The sequence below is a fragment of the Notothenia rossii genome, assembly GCF_949606895.1.
Source record: "Notothenia rossii genome assembly, chromosome: 2".
NCBI lineage: Eukaryota > Metazoa > Chordata > Actinopteri > Perciformes > Nototheniidae > Notothenia > Notothenia rossii.
Genome location: NC_136904.1, coordinates 58,901,857 through 58,919,814, shown reverse-complemented (window position 1 = coordinate 58,919,814; position 17,958 = coordinate 58,901,857).

Sequence of the window (17,958 nt, the reverse complement as noted above, 5' to 3'; positions counted from 1 at the left end):
TTGATAAATATTTCCAAGAGTCTACAAAGTTCATTGTTTTCATTATAATAAGGATATGCAGTTCTCAATATATAATGTGGAAGCAAACCAATGAGAACTTTTTTTGGTGTAAATACTGCAAACAGAAAAGTGAGCACAAAAAACCCTTAAACAAAATTCAATATCTAATCAGACATCAATTAACAAAATCTAAACTTGTGTTTGTTTGAATATTAACACCAAAAACTTAAAAAGTGGAATTTCACTCCATACTCATCCTCTTACAGGAAGGGATCCAGGAGGGGCGTAACAATCTTAATCTCCAGTAAATTAAATTTTGAATGCACATATGAAAAAAAGGACAAATATGGGAGATATGTGGGTAGTTGACGTGGACTGAAACCAAAAGTAAAATTATATTTCTTTATGAAATGTTACTCAAATTACATATCACTGTATTACTTACTACGCGAATAACTCAAAACTTTGTGAGACCCAATCTATTTCCTTAATTATTTGATATATGAACTTTTCTGTGCGGAAGTCCTAATAATTGTCTCCTGGTGTGACATTATGTTAATGATAATATTTAATTCAGAGATTGTAAGACAGAGAAGCAATATATGCTCAACCATTATCAATTTTTAAAAAATATTTCCCTTTAACAATAGTAACCAATTGAAGTGTACAATCATGTTATTGCCCTACTAAATGATCTACACATAGGGACTTTTCATAAAAGTTCGGGTTTTTTCATTATAATAAGTATGAAACCTGATTGAACTAAAAACTATCTTTACATGTGCATAGTAATGCTATTAATCTTCTTCTATTCAACACTTTTCTCAGGCATTTGAGAGCCAACATGCCTATTTTCTTTACTTTTCTTTTTGTCGCACCACTTGACATTCTGTCACACCAATGGACACCATTACAAAATATGCCAAGTTTTGTACAAAATCTTCATTATTTCATCTCTACTCTCTAAGGTTATATTCTGAACATCAGAACCAACAGTGATATTTAAAAAATAATAGCCATCATAACATCATGTCACATCATAACATGGACATAAACGGAACTGTGAGTAACATTGGATAGCTTGAAAAATATTCAAAACAATTCATAAAACAATTCATCCATAAAACTCATTAATGTTCATTCATGTAACATTCAGTAGAGATAACCAATTTAATTTTTCAGTAAAATTCATTGAACAATTGATAAAACTCATTAATAAAAACATTCAGTAAAGATAAATACATTAATTGTTAAGTAAAATTCAGTCACATCTGTAGTTTGACTCGAGTGGTGAAACAATGTCCACTAGCTCATACTGTAGCTTTTGGTGCTTGGGACTCGCATCATGTTTCTACATTCTTTCAGATCTCATTGAATAGTGTCACGGCTTGGCTCTCAGCCATAACAAACGCAGCGATGAGACGACGACGTGAGTACGGAAAAAAGAGGAGTGTATTCACACTCCCCAAAACAACCGACCACCAAACAGGGTTAATGAGCTCCATGCAGGAGGATAGCTGTTCCGGGCTGCTCTTCCTCCTACGTTCCCCCGGGCAGAGAGAGAGCCACTGCAGCCTACTTAGACCCTTTATGGAGGCGCTGATCAGATTGGGAGCACCTGGAGAGAGGCTGCACCTGGATACAATCAGGGAGAGAGAAGCACACACACCCACACACAAAGGCACACCCACACCAGCATAGGCAGTGAAGCAGGGGTCGTCACACCCCCCCCCTTAAAGTCGGTGTCCCCAGGGCCACCGGCACCACCAACCAACCCCATCCCAAACCAAAGCAAAAGGTCATGGAAAACAAAACCCCACATATGGAACTCCCCCAGGACCCTAATGAAAAAAACAACCAAAAAAAACCACCACCTTCACACAGCAATCCTCTCCTTCAACGCCCAGCCACACCTTTAGCAACACCAGTATCTGAGAAGCACTATTTAAAAAGAATGGGCAGAGCAAGAAAGATTTATCACAGTATGACAGTCAATATATATACATTAAGGTAAGACCTAACCATACTTAGTGCCATGGGGCTCGTGACAGCGCGTCAGCAATAACATTGTCAGACCCCCTAATGTGCCTAACATCAAGGTTGTAAGCCTGAAGAAATAAAGACCACCTCGTCAGTCTTTGGTTAGGACACTTCATTGAATGCAAAAAGGTCAGGGGATTGTGATCTGTGTAAACCAAAATTGGTCCTCCTGCTCCCACATATACAGTGAAATGCTGCAACGCCCAAATGAGTGCTAACGCTTCCTTCTCAATCACCGAATAATTCCTTTGGTAACTGTTAAGTTTCTTTGAAAAGAAACTGACGGGTCTCTCCACCCCCCCCCCCCCCTTGTCAAGCTGGAGCAGAACCGCACCGACTCCCACCTGGCTTGCATCTACTTGGAGACTAAAAGGACGATCAAAACATGGAGCCGCTAACGCCTGAGAGGAACACAACAGAGACTTAACCCTATCAAACGCTCTCTGACAGTCGACCGACCAAGTATATTTTACCTTAGCCCTAAGAAGTTCAGTCAAAGGAAACACTGTAGTGGAAAAATGTTCACAGAACCTCCTGTAGTAACCCACCATACCCAAAAATCTCTGGAGTTCCTTTTTGGTTGTGGGTTGTGGGTATTCAGATATTGCTCTGACCTTGGCCAGAACTGGAGCCACACAACCCTGACCCACCACATGGCCAAGATATGTCACTGTTGCCTTTGCAAAGGCACATTTGGCCAAATTAATAGTCAGATGTGCCTCCGTCAACCGTTCAAACAACCTCTCGATGCGCTGAACATGAGCAGTCCAAGTGTCACTGCAAATTACCAAATCGTCTAGATACACCGTACAACCCTCTAAACCCGACACCACGCGATTCATCAAACGTTGGAATGTAGCAGGAGCATTTTTTAACCCAAACGGCATTACCTTATATGAATAAAGTCCAGATGGTGTGATAAATGCTGCTATTTCCTGTGCCCGCTTGGACAAGGGGATCTGCCAATAACCTTTAAGCAAATCAAATTTGCTAACATACTTTGCGGACCCCACCTGATCTATACAGTCATCCATCCGTGGCAAAGGAAAAGAGTCAGATTTTGTCACCGCATTCACTTTTCTTAGATCAGTACAGAATCTAGGTGTCCCATCCTGCTTTGGCACCAAAATACATGGAGACGCCCAACTAGATGCTGATGGGACAGCAATTGTGTTCTCCAACATGTAATTAATCTCTGCATCCAGCCGATTGCGCTTAACTGGTGGCATGCGATAAAAATGTTGCTTAATCGGCTGAGCGTCCCCAACATCAATATCATGCTCAGCCCAGTCAGTTTGCGACGGAGTGTCTCCAAACAGACACAGATATTTGTGTACCAATGCTGAGAGTTCCTCACGTCTTGATTCCGCCAAATGAGACAACAACCCGTCTAAATTATCTAGCGATTCCGAATTTCTCAAATGACCACAGAGCAAACTATCATCAGGTTCAGGCACTACATCTCCCTCATGCGTCAAACCATGTGTCACCGCAACAGCCGGCTGCACCTCATCCTTCTCCACCTCTGTGTCCGTGTTAACCTCCCGCTTGTGGTAGGGTTTCAGAAGATTTACATGACAGAGGCGTTTAGTCTTCCTTCGTTCTGGTGTTGCCACAACATAATTTAAATCAGAAGTTTTCTCAATGATAGTGTACGGACCTGAATATTTAGCCTGAAATGGGGAACCAACAATAGGCATAAGTGATAGAACCTGGTCACCTGGATTAAACTCATGTCGTGCCGAACGACGGTCATACAACTCCTTCATTTTACTTTGAGACACTGACAACTTTTCCCGTGCCATACTTAAAGCAACAATCAAACGACGTCTGAAGCCATTCACATAATCCACCAAGCTCCGTGGTGGCTCAGTGTCCACACAACCCTCTTTCAGCACTGCCAAGGGGCCCGTACAGCATGTCCGAAAACCAACTCATTAGGGCTAAACCCCGTACCTTCATGTACCGCCTCCCTTGCAGCCAACATCAACCAAGGAAGACCTACCTCCCAGTCTCCATCTAGCTCAGTACAGTAAGCACGTAACAAGGATTTCAATGTCTGGTGAAACCTTTCCAAAACACCCTGACTTTGGGCGTGGTAAGCTGTTGACTGGTTCTTCTTAATCTTCAAAAGCTTCAACACCTGAGCAAGCATGTGAGACGAAAAATTGGAGCCTTGATCACTCTGAACGACCTTAGGAATACCAAATATTGAGATAAACTGCAACAAGGCCCTAACCACCGCCTTAGTTGTAATCGACCTCAAAGGATAAGCCGCTGGATACCTAGTGGTTTGACACATCACAGTCAGCAGATATTTGCAACCAGACTTTGAACATGGTAAAGGGCCCACACAATCCACAATGAGATGTGTAAATGGTTCACTTACCACTTGTATCGGCTGTAGTGGTGCTGGTTTGATCTTCTGGTTCGGTTTCCCTGTCAGCTGACACACATGACATGTTCTAATATACTGCGACACATCTGTCTTAAGACGTGGCCAGAAGTAGTGTTTCAGGATGTTCCAATATGTTTTCCGAACCCCAAAGTGTCCACACTCATCATGTGCGACTTTCAGGACAAGAGGACGAAGCTTAGTTGGCACCACCAGCTGGAAAACCTCAGTCCCTGCACCATCAACAGCCCTCCATCTCCTAAACAACAAGTCATTACGCAACATGTATCCACTTGAAGCGTTTTCCCTCTCTGCCACTGGCACAGCACAGTCAAAAAGGCCTTTCAGCGAAGCATCCTGACGTTGCTCCTCTCCCACCTCATGGTGTGTAAGTAATACCGAAAACTCAGACAAAGATGGAACCTCCACTGTGTCAGTTGACTTCCCATGTGATAGCAAGTCCTGATCCCTTTTGGCCCTAGCCCTTGTGATCACACACGCGGCCGTAACGTCTGGCACCACTGTAGAGCGCTTCTCAGATGCTGACTCAATCAGACCACCAGTGACTAACAACACAGAAGGGCCATCAGCCCAGACTTTACCACCTGCCAAATCGTTACCCAGAATGAAATGTATCCCCTCGATTGGAAAAGCTGGACGTACCCCAATAGCTACATCCCCTTTAACAAGGTCACAGTCGAGATACATCCTATGGACAGGAACAGGAAAAACCGTTAATCCCATCCCCCGAGTCTGAACCGTGTCACCAGTGTCACTTTCCTCAGACAAAGGCAGAACCGAGTCAACAATAAAGGAGTCAAATGCACCTGTATCCCTCAAAATTTTAATTGGAACTTTGACATTGCTACCCACCAATGACACCAAGCCGTCTCTTATAAAAGGAGCATAGGACGCCAGAACCTCAGGTCCACATAAGTGGTCCGTAAGCACCTCGTCAACACAGCAGCTACTCACAGGAGCAGCAAACGCAACCGGTTTACCCACAAATCTTCCTCCCTTGGATTTTGCTCTAAGCACCGGACAGTCTGGTTTCCAATGGCCTTTCTCACGACAATAGTTACAACTATCCTCAGATTTCTCCCAAGCCACTTTCTTTAGATCCATCCCCAATGACCCAACATCAACATACCTTCCACTTCCCCCAAACACAGGTAGATCTCCAGCACGCCCTCCGAACCTGCCCTTATGCAGTAACACAAACTCATCCGCTGCTACTGCAGCCTCGGATGCCGAAGTTACCCTGTGTTCTATTATATAGGTTGCAATGCTGTCAGGAAGGATGTTTTTGAACTGTTCCAAAATCATGAGTTCACCCAATTTGTCAAAGGAAGTGATGTCCATAGCAGCTAACCAACGTTTAAAATGAACAGACAAATCCCTCGCCATTTCCACATAAGTCTGACCCTGTTTTTTCTCCAAGGACCTAAAACGCTGTCGATAAGCCTCTGGAACAAGTTCATAAGCTCTAAGCACCGCCCATTTTATTTTAACATAGCTAGAGCTATCCTCCGAACACAACGCGGAATATGCGGACTGTGCTCTTCCTGTGAGTACACACTGAAGCATCAGGGCACAGTCTGCATCCGGCCAATCCCTAGCTTTAGCCACCCGTTCAAAAAGCAAAAAAAAAGTGTCAGGATCACTTTCATTAAATTGCGGCAACAAGCGCAAGTTGTTAGCATCGAACCGCTGAGGAGACCTGGGCACCTGTTCACCGTGCCGCTCACCCAACACCACACTACCTCTGCCTATGGAAAGACGCTGTCCTTCCATATCAAGTTTGGCTTTCTCAGTCTGCTGCCGCATCCTCTCCACTGCAATCTCCTTTTCAAACTCCATCTCATACCTCATTTTGTCATGACTCAGCTGCAACAACAACTTCTCCTTCTGCTGCTCAAAGGACAGTAAACTAGCCTGCAACAGAGGTTTTAACACCCCCTCCTTAACTTCCGGAAGCACACCAGTTTCACGTAATACTGACACAATAGAGGTTTTTATAGTGCTTTTTAGCCTCTTATCGCCAACGATTTCCACCGAGAAATGTTCCGCAATAACGAGCAGCTGCTCCATTGAGAAATTTTCAAGGGCTTCCTGAGAGGGAGCACTGATAAACGCGTCTACCTCCGCCATACTACAACGCAACACCGAGTTTACAGTGAGACAAAAGAGAGAAAAGAGAAAAAAAAAAACTGATTGGAGTTTCCCCACTAACTACGACACCCGCTAACTAATCTCCTCCCTGGTCTTCATGTGGTTACTTGCGGCGGGTACTTATGCACTAAAGACCGCTGGCCGAGCAAAGCGACTAGCAAGCTAGCAAAAATACTACGACCACGGCCATGCCCCCAAACCGAAGCTTCAGCCACTTTCACCACAACATTAACACCCCGCACAACGGTCCCAAGGGAACCGTCGCTACCACCTATCAGGAGAAACCCCACACAAAATAACGAACGAACTCACACGCACCCAAGCTTATCTTACCGGTTTGGACGAGCCCCCAGCTGTCACGGCTTGGCTCTCAGCCATAACAAACGCAGCGATGAGACGACGACGTGAGTACGGAAAAAAGAGGAGTTTATTCACACTCCCCAAAACAACCGACCACCAAACAGGGTTAATGAGCTCCATGCAGGAGGATAGCTGTTCCGGGCTGCTCTTCCTCCTACGTTCCCCCGGGCAGAGAGAGAGCCACTGCAGCCTACTTAGACCCTTTATGGAGGCGCTGATCAGATTGGGAGCACCTGGAGAGAGGCTGCACCTGGATACAATCAGGGAGAGAGAAGCACACACACCCACACACAAAGGCACACCCACACCAGCATAGGCAGTGAAGCAGGGGTCGTCACAATAGTAACCAGTCATATTTGGTGAGCTGTGCAGCACGCTGGTTGGGCTCGGGCTCGGAGATAACACTGGCGATTTGTTCTCTGTGGTAGAAAATGCAGTCTGGCTTATTAGGCCACTTGGATACATTTCTCTTTCCATGCTGAACCATGCAGTTGATTTCAATGTTGTCAAGAAGTAGTTTGGTGATCTGACCAACAAATAGTTTGTTGTCATAGCTAACTATGAAAAACTTTCCCACAGTGTACTCTTCATTCTTCTCCACATCAGTACTGGGACTCTCAGCATAGGTCTTCTGGATGCTGTCTGGCTGCAGGTGATCAGAATTTGCATTCGAAGAATTGTCCATCCTCATCTTAGTTGGTTTGAAGCATTCACACATCTCTGGGTATAGGCAGAAGCAGCTCAGGTCCCTGTAGTAAATCTCTCCTGGACAGACAGAAAGTATCTGGTGTGTTTTAAGAAGCCCGGGGACTTTTGGAACTGATGGTGGCAACATTTAATTGAAGACATTAATGTCACTTTCATCAATCCATTTGAATCAGATTTCTAGACTTTTCTGTTGATCAGAAATGCATACAAGTCCTTCGGATTTTGTAAGTCTTTCCCCCCATGGACATGGTTGTCCGCCATCCGTTTCACAGCTCCACCAACTCCATCAGGTGCACCCTTACCGTGGGCTCTCTCTGAGTAATTCCAAGTGATTTGCTTGAACCCCCATGTATAGGGTACACTGCTGAGGAGGAAACAGTTTGCCCTATTTCGATACTGTGTGACTAGACAGTCACTTAACACATGGAGCGTGTCAATCTTTTGGGCCGAGTTTTGCATCATTTCCTGTATTACAGGTTTGATATGGGCCCACATTATGGCTGAGAGAGTCAGATATTGTGAACCTGTTGATGTGTAAGCCACTGTGTGGATGGATGCCTGTTGTCGATTTCCTCCAAAATGAAATGATTGAATCTCTGTTCAATTTAGAGGCATCATTTTCAGAGAAGTCAACATGTAGAACTATTTTGTTCTCTCTCAGGTTGTCTTTCAGTTGCCTGAATTTCTGGGCCTGGTGAAGCCAGTTGAAATGATGGATGGCAATGGCGTCCAACTCTCTGTTGAATTCCTCAACAACTTTTGCCACTGTAATTTTTCTGTTTTCTTTACCCAGTTTTTATATGTTTTGTTCCCAACCACCAAGTCTTCCTTCGTCCAGTGTTCCCATCTGGCTCGCTCGTCTGGGTTATAAGCCGTGTGACTGTGGACTGATGGCTTCGGGCCTTGCACATGTGCACATTTTTATACAATTTATAACCTACTATTTATTGATGTAGTGTTTTGTGAGGAAGCGCACACACTCCCTCCCTAACATGTTGGTCTTAACTATTTGTTTGTTAAGAAAGGTAGTACATGTTTTTTCAGAGTTGTCTTTATTTCAGTTAAAGTTATAAAAACAGTTTACATAGACAAACTAATAAAATGCATCTAAATTAATTTGTCAGTCTGTAAAATACACAAGCACCAAGTAATCACCATTTCCTTTGTTCAGACCTGGAGGCCATCTTGTCCCAGTGCTCAAAGGGGGAGCACGCCTCCAAAGTACTCCTTATATGTGGCGTATGAGTAGGCGGAGTCTTGGACGCCATTGGTCAGGAAATGTGTGATTTTACGAGTGTCAATTAGATTAAAAACTATCCGTTTTAAGCAGACGTTGTTGTTTTTGAAGGTATAATATGTATGTTGATGCAATAATGAATTTACTTAAGCCTTTAGGGTTTTATTAAATGTAGACAACAGTGTTTAATTTTGTATTTAACCCTTCACTCCGCTTTCAGAACCATGACCTGATTGGCCAGGTTGGAGTGGGAAGGCGGGCAGTCTCCTATAAATGTTGTTGGGAAGAGAGGGGAAGGGGCATTTTGTGTTTGTTCCTTGCTGGTGAATGCAGCACCAGACATGCAGTTTGTGTTTCTGGGGAATAATGATGAAGGCTAAGAATAAAACGCCTTTTTATTTTTGGAAGAAAACCCTCTCTCCACGTATCGTTCTTTCACCTGCACCTCACATCGTAACAATTGGTGGCAGTGGTGGGATATTTAAACACCTGTGAGGAATCTTTGAAGACAGAGTGACTAAATGAGAGGTGGACGTGGAAGAGGTCGTCAGGCAAGGGCCACAGCCTTGCAAGACATGGAGGAAGAAAAAAGACGAGGGACAATGGAAGAAGAATCGCCACTTGAGGGAGCCGTGGCAGCTGAAAGTGAAGAAGATGAGGAAGAGCTGGTGGTGCGCCCCAAAGTGTTTACAGCCCATACTGGGGGTGAGGAACTCTCTACAGGAAGCTTTGTGGAAGAAATTAGAGAGTTTGTGCACAGGTCTAAGCAGACTGAGGCAATACTTTTTGAACAGATTAAACAATTAAGAAGTGACATGGTTTCAAAGTCAAGGCAGGACTCAGAAGTATACTATGACCCTGTTCAACAGTATCCCTATGCAATGCGTGCTGATAATCCAAGGCTACAAGCTGAAACCTCAACACACCTGCTAAAAGCTGAGCCACATGGAAAATTCAATCCACTTCAAACTAGCAGGCCTGTCTCCTTATCCGATTGGCTTGTCCAGCCTCTGCAGAATATTGATCCACCAATCCGGACAGCAAGGCCCTATGTAAGTGAGCCGAGGATACCTGACTTCAAAGAAGGTGAAGACCCAGAAAGTTTTTTTTGTTCGGTTTGAACGGATGACCAGAACATGGGGTTGGCAGCCATTTGAGTGGGCAGCCAGAGTAGTAACCTTGTTGACAGGAAGAGCTCTTGAGGCCTATGCTGGAATGGATGAGGAACAGTCAGTCATATGAAGCAGTTAAAGCAGCAGTGTTAATGAAGTTTAATGTGACTGAAGAGACTTACAGACAGCGGTTCCGGAGCACCATTTTGCCAGTGGGAGAGACTGTAAGAGAAACCTACAACCGTATTAAGGGGCATTACAAAAGATGGATGAGACCGAACAGCCGTACTAAGGAGGAGATTGGAGAGACTATCGTTTTGGAGCAGTACCTCCGTTTAGTTCAACCAGACGTCCGCACCTGGGTCAAGGAGCACAATCCCCAGACTGGGGAAGAAGCGGCAGATCTAGCAGAACGGTATGCAGCGGCCCACAGGGAACCTTCAAAGAAAAGAGTGACTATTGGGAAGCCAAGGTATGGGGAGGGCAAACCTCACACTTGGCCAGCTGTTGAGAGCATGGACACTGGGGTTGGTAAGAAACGTGCATATCCAAACTTAAAAAAGAACTTTATATGTTATTACTGTCAGCAACCTGGTCACAAGGCTTCATTGTGTCCATTAAGAAAGTCTAAGTCGGTTGAGATGTGTTCGGTACCTCATGCAGAAAGTGTTGACCCTGCTAATGTTACTGATAGTGGAATTGTTCCACATAGACATGTAGTAGAGGTCACTGTAAATGGTCAAGCAGTGAAAGCCCTAGCTGACACTGGTAGTTCACAAACCTTGGTGAAGTCCAGCTTACTTAGCAATGCAATAACTGCTTTTGATGGCAGGGTAAATATCACATGTGTTCATGGTTGTAAAAAAGATGACCCAACTGCAGATGTTATCATTGAGGTTGAAGGGCAAGCCTTTATGCTAACTGTTGGTGTGCTAGAGCACCTAGCTTATGACGTGATCCTTGGAGATGATTTGCCAATCTTAGACCATTTGGTAAAGCAAAACTCACTAGCATACTCCTAGCTACGCGCTCTATGACTAAGGGGTTAGAACCTTTACCAGATGCAGATGATAGTTTGTGTGAAGGGGGTGATAAGCTTAAGAAAACAAGGCGACAGCGCCGTCAAGAGAAAAACAGAAATCACAATAAGGCTAAATGCCCTGAGCTTACTCTCCCTGTAACTCCCCCCATAAAGCCTCAAGGGCAAATCCCAGATAACTTCAGAGAGAGTCAGGAGAATGACCCATCTCTAAAACCTCTATTTTCAAAAGCATGCAAAGTAGATGGGGAGGAAGATGCAAACACAGGGGGGCTGAACAATCTAATTGGGGATCCCTTCATCATAAAAGACAACCTTTTGTATTTGGCAGACATAGAGAAACCTAGGCTAGTCATTCCTAAAGAGTTTCGCCAAGTAATCCTGCAGGTGGGTCATACTGTGCCATGGGCCGGGCATCTGGGGCAGGCAAAAACGTATGACCGCATTGCTCAGCGTTTCTATTTGCCAGGATTATACAAGGAGGTAATTGATTACTGTAAAACGTGCCATGAGTGTCAGGTTGTAGCTCCTACCAAACTTTCAAACAGAGCCCCTCTACAACCATTACCAATAATGAGTGTACCTTATGAAAGAATAGCCATGGATATAATTGGTCCTCTGCCAAAAAGTAGCAAGGGTCACAGGTTTGCCCTGGTTATTTGTGACTACGCCACCAGATATCCAGATGTCTATCCATTGCGTTCCATTCAGGTCAAACATATAGTGCGGTGTTTAGTAGAGCTATTCTCTAGAGTTGGCATCCCTAAAGAGATCTTAACAGATCAAGGTACAAACTTTATGTCCCATCTGATGAAGTCACTGTACTCGCAACTTGGGGTTAAAGGGATCAGAACGACTCCATACCACCCGGAAACTGATGGTCTGGTAGAACGTTTTAATGGTACACTGAAACAAATGTTGAGAAAATGTGTTGATGATACTGGCAAAGATTGGGATAAATGGTTGCCGTTCCTTTTGTTTGCATACAGAGAAGTGCCACAGGCTTCAACTGGTTTCTCCCCTTTTGAGTTGTTATATGGCAGACAGGTCAGAGGCCCTTTGGATGTGCTGAAGGAGAACTGGGTGGCTGGTGAGTGGCAACTACAACCAACAGCATCATCTCTTACATTCTGCAGATGAGAGACAAACTGGACAGTTACAGAGAAACAGTCAAAGAACACATGCATGAAGCTCAACATAAGCAGAAGGTGTGGTACGACAAACGTGCTCGTGAAAGAGAGCTGAAAGCTGGCCAGAAAGTCTTGATACTGCTCCCTACAGGGCCAAGTAAGTTACTAGCCAAGTGGCAAGGCCCTTATACAGTAACCCGAAAGGCAGGCCCTGTGACCTATGAAATTCTCTGTCCTGATAAAAGAAAGTGCAAACAGTTGTTGCATGTAAACCTTTTAAAAGAATATCATGACAGGAAAAACCAGAAGGCAGGTGGAGAACATGTTCTGATGATCCAAGATGTCCAGCTGGAAGAAGAGAATGCGTTGGAAACAGAGGAGGCTGACATGGTGCCGCACAGAGAGAAGTGTAAACCCCAGGCTCCTCCGGAGCATCTGAGTTTGGATCAGGGGCATCAACTGGGTGAGCTTAAACAATCTTTCCCAGCATTGTTCTCAGAAAAACCTGGACGCACTAATGTGATAAAGCATAACATTATACTGAAGGACCCTAAACCTGTTCGCCTGAGGCCTTACAGAATTCCTGAAAGAATGATGGAACCACTGAGGAAGGAGGTGGAGTTGATGTTGGACATGGGAGTCATTGAACCATCTAGAAGTGAGTGGTCAAATCCTATAGTGCTTGTTCCTAAGAAAAACACCACTGAACCTCGATTCTGCTCGGACATGAGGAAGCTGAACAGCATTTCCTGTTTTGATTCATACCCTATGCCGCGTATTGACAAGCTACTGGAGAAGTTGGGGAAAGCTAAGTACATCACAGCTTTAGACCTCTGTAAAGGTTACTGGCAAGTGCCTCTTGAGCCAGCCTGCAAAGAGTATACAGCTTTTCAGATTTCAGGAATGGGTTTGTTTCATTACACTGTACTACCCTTTGGTCTTCATGGAGCGCCTGCAACCTTTCAAAGATTAATGGACATTGTTCTTAATGATTGCACCAGGTTTGCAGCAGCCTACCTAGATGATGTGGTAATCTACAGTGAATCCTGGGAAGAACATCTGCAGCATCTTAAAGCTGTGTTGGGCAAGATACAGGAAGCCGGGCTAACCCTGAATGCCAACAAGTGTTCCTGGGCTCAAGAGGAGGTGAAATACCTTGGATACCTGGTTGGACGTGGGCAAATACGACCACAAGTGGAGAAGGTAAAGGCCATACAGGTAATACCCAGACCCCAGACAAAGAAGCAAGTGAGGTCCTTTTTAGGCCTGGTGGGGTGGTACAGAAGGTTTGTTCCCCACTTTGCTACATTAGCTGCCCCACTTACTGATCTAACAAAAAAATCTCCCACTAAAGTTGTGTGGAATGATGAGTGTGAAAATGCCTTCCAGGCATTAAAGAGGCAGATCTGTCAAGCTCCTGTGTTGCAGAGCCCGGACTTCACAAAACAATTTCTTGTGCAAGTTGATGCCTCTGGTGTTGGACTAGGAGCAGTGCTAGCTCAAGGAGAGCCTGGCGAAGAGAAGCCTATAGTGTTCTTGAGTAAGAAACTGTTTGACCGGGAAAAAAAGTACTCTACGGTGGAAAAAGAGGGACTGGCTATAAAGTGGGCAATAGATTCATTGAAGTATTACCTTCTTGGAAGAGAGTTTGTGTTGCAGACAGACCACAGACCTTTGAAGTGGATGCAATCTAAGCAGCATCAGAATGCAAGGATTCTACGTTGGTGCCTAGCCCTCCAGCCATACCAGTTCACCATACAGTATTGTCCTGGTAAGAACAATCTTATAGCTGACTATCTTTCTCGTTTGCCTGACCTGTGCAAGCCAGAGGGGGAGGAGGTGTGAAATGTGAGGAAGCGCACACACTCCCTCACTAACATGTTGGTCTTAACTATTTGTTTGTTAAGAAAGGTAGTACATGTTTTTTCAGAGTTGTCTTTATTTCAGTTAAAGTTATAAAAACAGTTTACATAGACAAACTAATAAAATGCATCTAAATTAATTTGTCAGTCTGTAAAATACACAAGCACCAAGTAATCACCATTTCCTTTGTTCAGACCTGGAGGCCATCTTGTCCCAGTGCTCAAAGGGGGAGCACGCCTCCAAAGTACTCCTTATATGTGGCGTATGAGTAGGCGGAATCTTGGACGCCATTGGTCAGGAAATGTGTGATTTTATGAGTGTCAATTAGGTTAAAAACTATCCGTTTTAAGCAGACCTTGTTGTTTTTGAAGGTATAATATGTATGTTGATGCAATGGAATGAATTTACTTAAGCCTTTAGGGTTTTATTAAATGTAGACAACAGTGTTTAATTTTGTATTTAACCCTTCACTCCGCTTTTCGGAACCATGACCTGATTGGCCAGGTTGGAGTGGGAAGGCGGGCAGTCTCCTATAAATGTTGTTGGGAAGAGAGGGGAAGGGGCATTTTGTGTTTGTTCCTTGCTGGTGAATGCAGCACCAGACATGCAGTTTGGGTTTCTGGGGAATAATGATGAAGGCTAAGAATAAAACGCCTGTTTATTTTTGCAAGAAAACCCTCTCTCCACGTATCGTTCTTTCACCTGCACCTCACATTGTAACAGTTTATTGTATTTTATTTTGAAATGTTTTCCCCTTTCCCAATGTCTGTTGTCATTGATTGTGTGCACCTGGTGCCCTGTGTTGTGTCCTCCCCCCTCACCTGTATCCTGTTGGGTTGATTGGGTTGGGCATTTAGGCTCTGGGGTTTTTCTGTTTGAAGGTAGTGTGTGTGAGATCCTTGTGGCTGCAGGCTGTGGTCAGGGAGAAACAGCAGGATTGAGGCTGTGTGTCATGTGTTCATGAGTTAATAAATGCCCACACCGGGTTGTATTTTGGACGTTCTGCCTCTGCCTCCTTGCTTGGTCAGGCCGCTCAATTGTCAGCCTCACAAGCCGCAAGCATGATTTCATCATAGCAGCACTTTGTGCATGTTCGATTCATACAATTAACAAAAAGAGGTGATGAAAGCCTTATCCTTGCTAGCCTCAGGAAAATCACCAGGCCATGATGGATTTCCCATGGAATTCTACATGACATTCATCCCCAAACGGATAGACCCTATGCTCACAATGTTTAATTATGCCATAGAAACTGGAAGACTTCCTGAATCATTAGAGCAGGCACTAATTATTGTTTTACCCAAACCAGGTAAAGATCACAAATTCTGCATCTCCTACATGCCTATATTACTTTTACCCAGCGACTATAAAATGTTCTCCAAAATACTGGCTCTACGTCTTAAACGTTCTCCCGACCATAATCAATATGGACCAAACAAGATTCATTCAGAATATATCCTCAATTGACAATGTAAGAAGGTTTTTTAATATAATCCATAGCTCTAAATCAGACCCAATCCCTTGTGTGGCAGTGTCACTTGATGCCGAAAAAGCATTTGACCGCGTCGAGTGGCAATACCTGTTTGAGACGATGGAAAGAATAAACATAAGTTCTAAAATATACCAATTCGGTCAAATTGCTTTATAAACATCCTACAGCACAAATATAAATTAATAAAGAAATCTCAGCCCGATTTGTTTTATCACGCAGCACAAGACAGGGTTGTTGCCTCTCGCCTTTATTATTCGCAATTGACATTGAACTGCTGGCGGCAGCAATTAGATCTAACCCAGCTATTCATGGTATACATATTTGTGACTATGTCCATACTCTCTCTCTCTATGTGGAGGATTTATTAGTATACCTCTCAAGGCCACAACAATGTCTCCAGGCTTTGATGGATACACTAACAGAAGTTGGTAAAACATCAGGCTACCAGGTCAATATAAACAAAAGTGTAATTATGCCTCTTAACACCAAAGCTTAGGATAAACCTCCTGAAACCATGCTTTAGTGGAGCCCTAACTATGTCACCTAATTAGGACTCAACATTTCAGATGAGGTACAAAATCAATTTCCCCTTAATTACACACCATTACTAAATAAGACAAGAGGATCGTAAGTGATGGAGTGGCCTACCTCTGTCTTTATTGGGGAGAATTAATTGCCTAAAATTGAATATATTGCCAAAATTATTTTATCTTTTCCAGATGCTACCAACTCCAGTCCCTAACATATTTTTTAAACAACTCAACTCCTGTCTCACAGTTTAAACAAACCTGCCAGGATTAAATTGACAGTACTTCAAAACCCTCTAGAAAAAGCTGGTCTGAAAGGTAGTGCCTAATTTTTCATACTTCTACTGGGCAGCAGAAATAAGGGCGGTATGTATATGGCAGGCAGAGCAGGCACAACCACCTGTATGGAAACAGATTGAACAACATCACCTGGATATGTTGGAACTGGAATTAGTTGTCTAAAATCTCTCCTTGTTGCAACAACAAACATTTACAACAAATCTCCATTTCATAAAAACCCCTCTCTGCCCGAAGCCTTTGAAGATGGTATGACAAAAATGTGGTTTACTAAAAGTATAAAAACTTTTGGGGACCTGTTTAAAGATGGATCCCTTTAGTCTTTTGAAGAGCTCTCCTCCCAACACTGGCTACACCGCACTAATTTCTTCAAGTACCTCCAGGTTAGGCACTTTGTGATCTCTGAGCAATGTGGCCGACTACAACCATTAGAACAGTTGCCTAAACTTGTGTGACAAACAGAGAGTAAGAAGGCTTATATCCTATATTTATTTGGACATTTCCCAACTCATGGGATGGGAAACTTTAGGAGTTCAACGCAAATGGGAAGAAGAGCTTGAATGGAATTTTAAAGAAGAAGAATGGGAAGCGCAACGTAAAAGTAGTCAATATTTCTCCTTTTACACTAGACATAAAATTACACAATATAATCTCATTCACATAATTTACTATACGCCTGAAAGGCTGCACAAAATAAATCCTCAGCGCTCCCAATTCTGCCCTAGATGTAAAAGCGGTATAGGTAAGCTATTACATATGTTCTGTGCCTGTCCTTGCCTGAACTCATTTTGGCCTTCCGTACTCAATGTGCTTACTACCATTACAGGAATAACCATCACTGCTGAACCCAAAGTAACCCTTCTAGGTGACACGTCCATGATTAAAGTCAATAATTGCAAACTCAGATTTATTAGAATAGCCCGGATCACAGCAAGCAAATGCATAGCCATGCAATGGAAGGATGAACACCCCCCTACAGTTGATAGATGGACTAACAAATGATCATTGTGTATACCAAATTTAACTTGAAGGGTAGAGCAGGAGACTTTACAAATATTTGGGGTGGGCTTCTTGAATATCTGGAGATGGATGACAGATCTTCATGTTCACATTTGGATGGATAACACTTTTTATGAGAATCTGATATGTTTGTTTTATTTTTTATAATCATGGTTTGGTTGATTTATATGTCCTTTGTTACCCCTTTTTCAACTGTACAGTATGGACACAATAACTATTATTTGTTTCCTCCCTGCAACTACATTATTTATTTTACACTTGTATGTATATATATATATTATTTTTACTTTGTATGTACACATTGTGAAGAATATATCGTCGGACCTGGGGTGGTGGGAGGGAGGGGCGGGCTGATCAAGCATCATTAAGATTACCTTGTTGTAGATTGTCTACTTTTTCAGCCTTGGGACTGCTATGTTTAAAATATCAATCAATCAATCAATCAATCAATTAATACATCTTTATTTATATAGCCCAATATCACAAAGGTTACATTTGTCTCAGTGGACTTCACAGTTTGTACTGAATATCAGTATGACAATACGACACCCTCTGTCCTTAGACCC